We start from the raw sequence: 13,540 nt of genomic DNA on the forward strand, positions 1-13,540 counted from the left end.
GGATCTTTGCCCACTGGCAGCTCTCAAGAACTTAGCAGTTGTTGTGCCAGCGAAGGCGAAGGACCCACTTTTCTCATGGCGAGACACTAAAGGTTGCATCAGGCCCATGGTAAAGAAGGCTGCAATCGATCGCATCAATGCAATTACATCGGCGTGGGGTTGGGGAACTTCCTTCGGCCACTCCTTCAGAATAGGTGGAGCATCTTACTATTTGTCACTAGGGAAGAACCCGGAAATCATCAGGTTAGCAGGAAGATGGAAATCTCTAGCCTATGAAGCATATCTCAGGGCCTTTGAAAAGGTAGTAACAAGGCACATGAACACCTCAGGATTGTAGCTTCGTCACTCAAGTTGGGCATGCAGCGATCCGTCAGCAAAATTCCTGACACGCTGTAATGCCATTACAGCCCTCACGATCTGGTATAACGGGCACGCTCCAAGCTGCCCGTTGTTATCTAATCTCGGGGGTTCGCGACAGTCTTACAATACAGTCACGACACTGTTGCGAGACTGTCGCAAACCCTATATTTCGTTGCAATTTTTTTGGTGTATTTCAACGGATTTCTGGTAAGTCCAGCGAGTTGGAGTGCTTACAACGAGTTGAGAGGGTCGTGGCAGATTGCGGGAGCTGTTACGAATGGTAGGCGTGGTGCAGGGTTGTGGGGGTTAGTACGAGTGGTAGGGGTTGCAGTGGGTTGCGGGGTTACAACACTTTGTACGGTTTTCATCTAGTTGTAGGACGTTAGAATGTATTGTGAGCGTAGTAATAGATTACGGGAGTTGCAGCGAGTTGCAGGACTTACCATGGGTTAAAGAAGTCCTGTCTGTTTGCAGATGTAAAAATGGATCGTAAGAATAGCAACAACTTGTGATAGTTACAGCGAGCACGACCAATTATAGTTAATTTTTTAGTGTGCATCCCTCAGAAATCACTCATAACAAATAATGAGAAACACATTATAATTACTGGCATTTACAACCACAAGCAAGCACAGTCAAAGCAGCAGAACAAAAGAGCAAGCAAGAAAGCAAACAAAACCTAAGAAGAACCCCCGTCATTACCGCTACCGCTGCCACTACCACCGTCAATGTTCCAATCGCCGCCGTCACTACCGGCGTCGTCATGCTCATCACTGGCAGCCGCCCAACCCGCAATAACAGTCCCAATCTCGCTATCGGGTTCAACCTCCGCCGTCACTTCGTTCTCGTTGGTGGACCAAATCTGGCTATCATATAAGGTTAGAAAATGTATAACAAGAGAAAGATAAGACGCACCTGTTAAACCATTGGTATAGTGCCTTCTTATTGGCCTCGGGCATGGCTGCCAAAGTCGAACAGATCAAGTAGTAGAACCTCTTGAGGTTGAATGAGCAAACCACGGGTTTCCAGTCCTCTCCACAAGAGAGAGCGAACCAGGTCTGGAAGAACTTGAGGTCAGTGGGATCGTCGTGATCGTCGTGATGAGAAAAGAAAGATACCTGGGCAATGGTGTACGCCAAGGTACGGTCAGTCACAGCCGTCAAGTTATGTATTTTGGCGTTACCACGGCGAGTGGCTTTGCTAGGAGCCTCCAGGGCGGCACTTGGGCAGAGCCAAAGGGTTCGGAATGCCTACGCCAGACATCAGCTGGGGATAAGCAGGGAACAAAGACACTTACTCATACAATCAGATATCCACGAAACATGGCATCTGTCTGATCGGGGGCCATGCTGGTCCTGCTGTCGATGACAACCAGTCGACACTTGGATAAATCAAAGAGAAAAGCTGGGAACTGCGTGCAATGGAGCCTCACGGCTTGGCACTGTATGAGAGAGATGAGTCTAGAGGAACGACATGTAAGTGAAGTGAACGAAGGAGGAAAGGAGACGTACCGTTTACGATCATCATCGTCTTCTCGACAATCAACCAAGGGCACCATTTCCTTCGACGGGCATAGGAGAGCAGCAATCATTGGATGATTGTGACCGCGATTAGACTTGACCTCACGCTGGAGGGCTGGTTTGACGACGGAGTCGTCGACAATCCTTTGCTGGGGGTTGTTTGGGACGATATTGAGGATATTACCCTTGAGAGAATGTGTGTCTGTTCGACGTGCGCCGCGTGAAGCATCGTTGATCTAAGAAACAGTTAGCTACAAGATTGGGCCGGCAAAAAGGAGAGAGGAATATACCGTGCTGACGAGGATTTGTAAAACGTCATGGGCTCCGTAACGAAGGGCAGTCTTGCACTGGGAGTGTAGGGTAGGGTACCGTTCCTTCCATAGACGATATGTCGAATTTAAGTGTTCCTTTTCTTCCTGAGACCTGGAAATGCGAGTTATCAGTGAATAAAGAAAATTAACGGGGTATATGCGTACATATTCTGTCCAACAGCGAAGATATCCTCCTCCTCGTTTTCATTCTCATCGTCTCCACCATTGCCCTCGTCGTCGTCATCGTCGTCGTCATCGTCGTCGTCGCCATCTTCCCGATCTTGAGGCCACAAGACGCCTTCTGCGACCAACTCTTCCTTTAGGCCGAACCTGATGACGGTGCCGATGCAAGGTGTAAAAAGGTCGATTCCTCGAGGCCACCAGCTACCACATGTTCGATAGGGAGCCAATAACTTTTTATTCCTATGAGAAGAGGTATCAGCGCAGGTAGTGTCGAGTCTCAATGCATACCTTTTGACAATCTTCTTGGACCATTTTGCGAACTTCTTCCGACGCTGCGCCTCCCGATTTGCCTGCCTGGTTTCTTCCGCCAATCGGCGCCGATCGCCTGTGGGATAAGGTCCGTTGGAGTTGTGAGTGGGAGCTTGAGACGAAGCTGGAGGCATCTGGAACTGAAGAGTAATCAGTTAGAGGATCAGAGCAGAGAGGAAGCTAAAGAGAAGGGAGGAGAGGATGGAGTTCAAGAGAGAAAGAGGATGGAGGGAGGTGACGCGAATTTAAGAGGCGTCTGTGTGTGTATGTTTGGTATACGCGTCAGTCAGTTTCTAGCACAAGTGAGTAGATAAGATAACGTAGATCTATGGTATCTACATACAAAAAAAAATACAGTTTGTTCTAGATAATATGGCTACAAGAAGTGGTTGTACTATGATACATATGCCGTCCAAGGTATGGTAGTGTGATAAAAATCAAGATATAGGGCGTATTTTCGTTTTCTGGCCGTTCTGTTTGAGGATAGCATCTCGGACAGGCTTCATTGTCTCATTGGCCTTTGTCCTGTCCTTCACAGACTCCTTCACCCTTGCCAGAGCAGACCTGGGATCCAGTTCGAGCCGTTCGTCAGTCAAACGCTCATCGCCAGTCTCGGAATCCTTCTCAACGACCCCAACGACAATCCAGTGCTTATCCTCGCTCTTCTCACCAAGGTAGAAGTTGGAGAGGCGACGTACGAGCTTCCCAACATGCTCAGGAGTGCCCCCAATGACCACCATCAAGTTCTTTTCAGTGCTGGGTTTGATGGCGTCTGAAGACCTATCAATCCGGGAGAGATCGCTAACGTCTTGGCTACCCGCATTGACTTTGATGCGTGGTACAACTTCATCGTTGGGTTTTCGAACAATGCGAACGTAGTCATTTGTACCACCAACGGCTGCTTCAACATCGAGACCAACCAACTTTGGATGAACAATCCAGTGTCGAGGAGGAGCTGCTGCTGCTTCTGCCTCAACTGCGTTAACAGGGTCTGCAGCAGAGGCCCCGACAGCTGAGGAAACCGCAACCTCCCAGTCTGGATCCCAAGGCCCACAATCTCCTGTTTCGTTTCGTACGGGAGAACATGCTCTTGGATTCCAGGCATCTTCTCCTGTCTCTAGCATCTCCGTCAATTCGTTGGGTGATGGAAGGGGGGTACCAGGAGGAGTACCAGGAGAAGTGTCAAGTAGTAAACCTCTCCATCTCTCATCTCCCTCCTGGTACATTCTCATCAGCTCTTCGAGTGATGGTGTTTCAGGGCCGCTCGGGATATCCTTGAGATCGATTGCTGCGATGCGAGCAATGGAATCGAACAGGTTTTTTAGACCTTCGCAAGGGAGCCAGAACTCGTGGCTACGACCAAGCGGGCGCCAGACGTTGAGGTGCTTCTTCGAAGCAATTTCGACGACGTGGAGGTAGTCGATGACTTCGGAGGGCTGACTTCGATGCGCCTGGAAAACATCCAACTCGATTGTCAGATGTAGTCCGGACTTTGGATCAGGAGACCGGTCCAAAGCCACTTGGCGAACTGTACCAGTCAGGCCCTTGAAGTGAGAACCTATGACCTGCACTCTCGTCCCTATCCAAGGCTCTCTCGCCACTGACATCGCAGGCCCCACGCCGTAGATTCGTTCTTGGACCTCATTCAGAGGCCGCCAATCAACCAGCTTCATCTGCGAACTCGACTCAACTACATCGTTGTGGTTGAGGAGCGCATGACATTGTAGCTCAAGAACGTGTACGCTTAACATCAAGCGTCTTCCTTCCCTTCGCTCTTGCCGCACAACATCCTTCACGATACAACGTCTGTATGTATATGGGCCGCGTTTTACGCTAACGGTTACACCCACCCAAGGCGTATCGGTGTTCGTGGACGAAATGACCTCGGTAGAATTGGCGTGAACTTTGAACTGTACAAGGGTTAGTACACGCTTTGATATAGCACCCAATAAAACTCACCCTAGTCCGGTGAACGGTTTCTTGCGCTACTTCCAAGATACCGTCTGAAGACGAGAACACGAGGCCTTCCTTGCCTTCGTGGATGCCCTTCAAGACGCGAACGAAATCTCCGGGGTCTATGGCCTTACAAGCCTGTCGCACAGGTATGCCGAAATCACCATCGACGAACGAGACCGTACACATTTGGGGAAGTGTAACGTTGATTCGTGGGTCGAGACGCACAAAGGAGCCGGGAACTTTCCTCAGGGACTGTTTGGAGGGGAGGATACGGTCGCCAACTGCAAACTCCCAGTCTTCCGAATGAGGCATCGGGTATTGTTTGACGAGAGGGTGGCCTGAACGATTGAAGGCAGCCTCAAGTCGAGGAGATATGGTGGAGGTTGCCTCGAGCCTGGTTTTGGTGAATGTAGCAGAGAGGAGGCCGTGAATGAAAGTATCGCCTTTGAACGAATAACGTGAGGCATCCACATCGATCGCTGTGGATTTCCGGAACAGACGAGGTTGAAAAAGCGCAGGAACAGGTCTTGTACGAGTTCTTTTACGCTTGCGAGACTTAAACTCTTCGTTTGGATCGTCCAGGCGAGGAACGAGTAAGACATGGTACTTGTTGCCTCGCTTTTCGACAACTAAGGCTACGTCGCCTTTGTACCTGCCAGACCGCAAGCGCACCCATTCACCGGCACTGAATTCATGAGACTCGAACCTAATCTCTTTCATCTTCTCTTTCATCCAAATTTTCCCGCTCACTCCGCCCGCTTCCTGCCTGTTAGGATCCTTCAGTCGGCTCTGATCTTGCGTTTCCTGCGCTGGCTGCAAAAGTGTCTTGTCTATATAACGAGCTTGTAGATAATGGATGAAAGTCGACTCTTCCGTGTCTTCTATGTTGAATGTAGGTGTGGTAGGGTTATTGCCATCTTCTTCCGGTTGATCATCGATGAGGCCTGTGAGAGAAATGAGCGGGGAACCTGTAATATGAACGAGCCACATACTATCAAAGGGTTCATCTTCCTCAAAGTCGTCGGAATTGCTGTTGTCTTGCTCGGCTTCTATATCGAGGAAACGGCGCACGTCCGAAGCCTTCAAAAATCAGCAAATTGAATGTTCTGGAGCGAAGGAGCATACCATATTGCGATTATACTCGTGAACGGAGACTGTGAACAGAGAAAGTGCGATAACTGAGCCTGTAAAATCGACCTTCAGCACCATTGCTTGTTTTTTTTTTTTATTTTTCCGATAAAAAAAAAGTATTTTATAGGGCTATTTTGCTCCTATGTCTTTCTCTCATTCAGAGGACAACAATTCATTGTATCAATACTAGTCTACACTACTAATTGACGAAGAACGAAGGGAAACTTACCATAAGTTCACCAACACAAACGTTGATGATGGAGGTTGAGGAAGAGGAGTGGCATGAGTTGTTTCCCACGCCAGTCATTGTAGTTATTGTGCCGTGCCGGACAGATTTTGTCGAATATCCCACGGGTGTGCTGACCGGCAACCGGACTTCAAGTATTACCGGTCCACGCGGGATAATTAAAAGATAAGATAGTTAAATTAAATCTTATCTTTTAATTTAACTATCTTATCCCGCGTGGACCGGTAATACTTGAAGTCCGGTTGCTGGTCAGCACACCCGTGGGATATTCGACAAAATCTGTCCGGCACAGCACAATAACCCGCCCGCGGGCTGACCGTGGCAATTTATGCAGCGCTTCAACCACAACCACCATCATCAACGTCAGGCTGGCCAATTTCCGCCCATTTCCTCCTCTGTAAGTATCTTTTTTTATATCGTAGAACCAGCATATAGCGTAGAATGCATTGTAAAGCTCTTTAAATACATCATACAAAGAATTTAAGTCTACCGAATCGAAAGTCTCTAAATTTCTTGTTTTTTCACAAAAAAGTCCAGGATCCTTCATGTCACTCGTTGCTGACGGTTTCCTACGTGTTTTCTAGGTCATTTACAGGCCTATTTATTAACCCTCTGTGGCCATTCGACGTTCGTTCGTACACGCTTGCTTGTAAGTCGTACCATTTCGTTATTCGTATCAAAACTAATCATACACAGTTTCTAATGCCTCAATGTGTCGATTGCGGAAACGGGTATAGCATCCATGGACTGAGGGTACACGAGCCAAAATGCAAGAAGAAGAACCAGCTTAGCTACGCGCAAAAGAATAAACGCGTCAAGTTGAACCATCCATCGGAAGAACAACCGGAAGCAGGACCGTCTGGTGGTGATAACGGAACAGAAGTGGAACAGATGGAAGTGGATAGGCTGGAGGGATTTGCAACGGAAGAACCACCAAGGCGAAGGAGAAGAGAGACAAAAGTACCGGCAAAGTTCGAAGACTTCGAAATCTCGTCGATGTCTGCTGTTCTCAGAGGAAGACGAGGGAAATTGAACGTCGTTCTATCGACCCTCGCTACGCCCCTTGCAGTACCTACCCCTCCAGTACTATCTACGCCGCCGTCGCTAGCTATGTCTCCAGCACTGGCTACTCCTCCTCCTCCTCCTCCTCTGCCCGTTATCGAACGGTTCTATTACAAAACTGAACCGAACGACATCGGTGTATACCGCATTTACGACTCTAATGAACCTACACGATGCCCTGATTCTGACGGGGACGTCTCTCGATTCCTTGATGCTCCTACTCTTCAACAAGCGAAAGTACCGAGCCCTGCTCAATATATCCACAAGAGCATGGGTTTACCCTTCGATTTGAAGCAGCCCGACGCACCCGTCAAAGTGGACCCTAAATTCCTTGGGCCATTCGACAACGTCTCCCGCCTCCGATTGATGTCTTGGGCTGCCGAAGAGAAGAGCATAAGCACGGCGTCCTTGAACAGACTTGCCGCTAATGTTCTCTCTCAGCCAGACTTCCATCCCAGCCATTTCGAAGATTTTGACGCGCAGCGCGAGCTGAAAAGACTCGACAAATTCATTGAATTACTTGATGATGACCCAACCAACGTACGCTTGCTGCCTTTCGAAGCGAATGATGTCTGGCGTCATGGGTCGATCTCCATTCCGATGCCCTGCAAAGACCGTAGATTCGACTCGGAGGACGCGGCCCCACAGCTTGTTATCAACGATGTCTGGTACCGCCGTCCATTAGACATCATCAAGTCCGCTGTGAAAGACGAGGAGTTCATGAAGCTTCATCTTCGTCCATTCAAGGAATTCTGGGCTTGGAATGGTCATGTTCAGAGACTGTACGGGGAGGCCTACACATCGAATCGCGCCGTTACGATTGAGCGGGCTAAAATGCAGCGGTTGAGGGAGAAGGACGTTCTGGGCGATAATTTGGAGGCTGTGATCCTTTGGATGATGATGGCCTCGGACTCTACCCACCTCACAAACTTTGGAACCGCCTCCCTTTGGCCTATTTATCTGTACTTCGGTAACCGCAGCAAGTACGAACGTACTCATCCAAAATTCCATTCAGCTCATCACATCGCCTACATTCCCCAGATTGCCGACTTGGCCCGCGATGTATATCGCGAAGCCTATGGCCAGCCTCCTTCAGACGCTGTTATGCGGCATCTCAAACGGGAGGTTATGCAGGCTGTTTGGAGTCTTATCATAGACGACAATTTCCTAGATGCGTACGAAAACAGCATTGTTCTGGAGTGTTTCGACAACATCTCCCGACGCTTCCTCCCCGAATTCTTTTCCTATTCGGCAGACTACCCCGAGAAGATTTCCGTCGCCTGCACAAAGTATCTGGGCAACTGCCTTTGTGTCCGTTGCTTGATTGAAAAGCACCAAGTACGGATGCTAGGCTCCAAGCTTGATATGCAGCGTCGACAGACACTGCGTCGTGTCGACAGCACTGCCCGTCAGAACTTGGTCAAGACTGCACGGTGCCATATATTTAGTGATGGACGGGGTGTTGAGAGCGCGAGGGTGAAAGATTTGCTTGACAGTAAATCGCTCACGCCCATCGTCAACGCCTTTTCGGAGAAACTCTCGCAGTTCGGATTTGACATCTACCAGCTGCTAACGGTAGATTTGCTGCACGAGTTCGAACTGGGAGTGTGGAAAGCCGTACTCATTCACCTAGTGCGCATGCTTTACACCCTCAAGGATAGCTCTGTGGATATCCTGGACGAACGATATCGTCGTGTATCCACTTTTGGACGAGATACTATACGCAGGTTCCATAATAATGTATCGCAAATGAAGAAATTGGCCGCACGCGATTATGAAGATATCCTTCAATGTGCCATCCCCTGCTTCGAGGGCTTGTTCAGATCCGAGAAGAACAAGTCGAACAAGACAGAAAACCTCGTAGCATCCCTTCTGTTTGACCTCGTTACATGGCATGCATACGCCAAGTTTCGTTTGCATACCGATTCAACTGTAGCTTCCTTCGAAGAGGTTACCAAAGACTTGGGCAAGAGCTTGAGGTCCTTCCAGCAGAACGCGAAGAAAATCAATACGCACGAGACTCCCAAGGAGGTAGAGACTCGTCAGCGTCGTGAGGCAGCATCACGGAAAAAGTCTCAGGGCAAGGCAGCTAGCGAGACGGAACCAACAAAGGGAAAGAAGAACACGAAAGCCTCGGCGAAGAAGAAAAGTTTCAACCTTTCGACGGCTAAGACGCATTTTCTTGGGGATTACCCTCAAGCAATCAAGGAATATGGATCTACAGATTCGTATACAACCCGTAATGTGCGTGTCTTTCCAACTCCTCTGTTCCCTGTCAGTCACTGATTAGTGAATCCCCTGCAGAGCGAGTGCCAACACCAGCAGGTAAAGCGTTATTACCGACGAACCAATAAACAGAACCACACTGCTCAGGTGGTTCGCCACGAACAGCGTGACTGAGCCCTTCGAGCCATACATCGTAACATTCCTACTGCTGCAAAGCAGAAGGCCAAGCCCAGGAGGGTGAGGCACCTTGCTGGGGGACGTGAAGCGCTGTCCAAGACGGACCCTTCCGTATGCTATCATATTGCGAACGGGCAAGAATTTCGAGTGAATTTGTCGGAGTTTGATTGGGTGGACGAAGATGGAGATGAAGACCTCGCTCTCCTGGTATGTATCGCACCAACTCTGGATGTTCCGTTTCCTGACTTTATCGATGTAGGACTTTGTTCCCAAACTGAAAGACCATCTCCTCCACCAGTTACTTGGCCTGGATTCGAAGACAGAGTACAGTCAAGATGAACGCTCTCTTCTTACATTCACCAACGATTGCATCTACGCTCACCGAACTCTACGTGTCAACTACAACACCTACGACAGACTCAGATCTCAGGATTCCATCAATCCACGTACCCATCCCGACATCGTTACTCTGAACCCTGATGTGGCCGAGAACGAGGACATTCACCCTTATGAATATGCGCAAGTCGTTGGAATCTTCCATGCCAATGTTCGCCTTTCTCCTTCCCTTCAAACGAACAAGATACCCATAACCAAACGTATGTACTTCATCTATGTACGGTGGTACGAGTTCGACACAACCTGTAAGGCTGGGTTCAAAGAAAAACGGTTGTACCGTGTGTTCTTTCCGCAACCCGATAACCCCAAGGCTTTCGGGTTCCTGAACCCGGACGATGTCATACGTGGTTGTCACCTTATCCCGTCGTTTCATGACGGAGGTGCAGATACAACCACATCTTTGGTGCCATACTCAGCAGCGCGTCAACTAGAGCGCCTGAATACTCACGGACTGCGGGAACTCGAAGAGGATGACTGGAAGTTCTACTACATAAACATGTAAGTCTCCCAATATCTACACTAACGCCGACTCGTAACTAACTCTTACAACAGGTTTGTGGACAGGGACATGGTCATGCGGTATCGGGGAGGTGGTGTTGGCCATGTTCAATTCCACGAATATCTCAAATACTTTGAAAAGGATGCTGGCCTGTCCGAGCAAGCCTTGCCATTGTATGACTCGGACGGCGAGGAGATACCAGCCGCAACGAGCGACGATGGCGATGAAGACCAGCAGGAACTATCTGGACCACAGAACTCGAGTTGTTCGGAGTCAGAGCCAGATAGCGACTGGGTTCTGAGCGATCCAGGTGACCAAAGACCCGGTGAGGACGAAGACGAGGATAGTGGAGATGACGAGGACGAGGAAGTCGATGGAGATGGCGATGAGTACCAACATGCAACTGTATGACTTTGTAGGCTTGCCGACTCGATGTACTATATAAACACGTAGAGTTTGACTCGTAGTTATTCATTTTTCCCATTAAAATATGTTGCTACTGTTATATACACAACAATTCGATAGATCTGGAACAATTGATTGGGATTTTTACGACCCGTTACAATGTATTTGTGAAGTTTTAATGTAATACTACAGTTTTACAAGGTGTACTACGCTTACAACTCGTTAGAACATCTGCAACCCGATATTACACCGACGAACCATAACTACGGTTTGCGACGGTTGTATGGGGTTACAATGGATTGGGAAGGTTGCATCGGATTGTTCTACGTACTGACCGTCTTACCACAGCGTTGCGATCGTATCCCGACCTGTATTTCTCATTCAAATAATTTTATTGAGTCAGTCTGAATTGTGATACTATTGTAAGTCTATTAAAATACTGTTATAAAGTTATTCTAACACTATCTAACTGTAGTATTAAATCATAAACGCTGCAACCCATGGTATTGTGGTTGCAGCGTTTCCAGAATTTTGCTGATGTCACACTGCGGGTCTTTCCTCAGCATGGGTAAGCAGCGTGATCTTCCTGCGTTCCTGGTCAAGCTAACGCTTGCCCTCAGCCCAACCTACAGCTCCCTCGTATATAGCTCGGACCACAATAGACGACGTTGGATGGAATAACCAGACCAGAACCAGCTTGCGAGTCCGAGGCGTGTCAAGTGTTTGTTTCGATTAGGTGAAGCTCCGAGCAACGCTAGCAAGCGCGGACTTTAGAAAAAGCATGCAAATCTTGAATATATTGAATATCGAACTTTTAGTACTATGCTCAGACGAACAGATATTCCCCTAGGAATCACATTCAGCCAGAAGAAACCGATTGCGTTTGAGGGGACGCACCTTCTTCGACTTGAGATTTGAAGAGTTGGGTTCTATATCCTCTTCCAACTATTCGAAAGAATCGGCACCACCAAATTCGAGCTCGACCTCCCGTCTGTCCTATCCACAAGTACCACTCCCTCGACCGGCAGATCAGTCACAACACGCTATAGCATCGAGCTTTCCGCACCACCTTTTGGCAAATTGGCAACGTCAGTAGTGCACCCGCGATTAGGTCCCACGAGTTTTTAGCAAAGCATATTAGCATGAGACGTGTTGAACCTTTTTAGCGTAGCATATTAGCATTGCTAATTAGCCACTTATTAGCAAAAAAAAATTGAGGGAGAAATTTTCATCAAATTAGGCCTTTTTTGGCTCTATGCCCGTCACCGACTCTACGCTGCTATAATCTATGGTACAAATGACATCCAATCTTTTTCTGCAGGAATAGCATCCTCCATGGTGATTTATTGTCCCATCCTTCCCCACATCCTTCACCCATTCATCAGAAGAGGGTGGAGGGTCTCCATTTCCGAGTATAATGGGAGGGCATTTGGTAGGTTACTCATTAGAACTTTAGCCGGTGGAGGTCTCTTGCCTTCTCGACTTCCATTTGTTGAGTTTGAACACAAGAAAATACCAGCAAAGGCCGAGAGACGCGTTCTGAACGCGACAAGATTTAACACTGCCACTCACACGTGACACCTTCACGTCATGGAATTGAACTTAAAATTTAAACTGCTTAAAGAATGTTTGTACATCTAAAGGAGCGCTGTGAACCCTAATCCTATATATAATGGGACAAAGAGACCTGATTATCAGCGATTATCAGCGATTATCTCCAAAAAATGATCTATGCGACAGGACCAGGGTAAATTAAAGCGGAGATCGAAATTTCCTGCGTGCACGACAATGTCCCCTCCCTTTGAGCTACAGTAACGTAGTATTTTTCATGTTCCTGTTTATTTATTCCTACTGTTATCTGACATGCATCTATACTTCAACTGTTATGAGATGTAACTTTCATATTCCCACACACTTTTTTGGTAATAATTTGTCATCTCTCACTGTCTCCTCTCCCCTTCTCTAACTGTACTGTTTTTCCACAGGTTACAGGTTTTTCTGTGCATGGGACAGGGAGGGAATGGGGTAGGCCACCCTGTACAAAGTTCTGTACACAGTACAAGTCCTCCACCTGCTATTTATGTCACCCACTATACAACATGTACTGATTTGGCACAGAATACTTTCCCCATGGGTTTGTACCTGTAAAATGGGATAGAGCATGGCCATACCTGCAGATAGGGAAGTTGGAACAGCACGGGTTGGTGGGTTTTCCTGTGCATGGGATGGGGCTGGAATGGATTAGTCACCCTGTACAAGTCCCATACCCACCATACTTTTTTCCATGGGTAACGGGTAGGACAGGTGTAATTACGCCTCTGACACAGGATGTTCACAGAACAGGTCATGTGATATGAATACAGTGGGCCAAGGGACACAAACTTTCCCCCCATGGGTGATTCATGCTGTTCACTACCTGCAGAACTCCTACAGAGCACAAGTAAGCAGGTGTATAAACATGCAAAAAAACTCGGCACAAAGGGCCGGGTCATAAGCTTGTTAGCAATAAGTAACCTAATTAGCGTCAAATATTTGAGGGTTCTAGGGATACTGCTAATTAGCATTGCTAATAACTTTGACCTAATCGCGGGTGCACTAACAGTCCGGATGATGGATCCCTCGAATCTCCAAAAAATAAAACGTTCATCGCGGAGGGGACGACACGTCTTTGTCAGCGGACCAACTTCGACGCGACCACCATCATGAATTCTACAGTCGAGACCGTCCTCTGCACCGATACACTAGGCTGTCCTTCCTG

The sequence above is a fragment of the Marasmius oreades genome, chromosome 7 (genome assembly GCF_018924745.1).
Source record: "Marasmius oreades isolate 03SP1 chromosome 7, whole genome shotgun sequence".
Lineage (NCBI taxonomy): Eukaryota > Fungi > Basidiomycota > Agaricomycetes > Agaricales > Marasmiaceae > Marasmius > Marasmius oreades.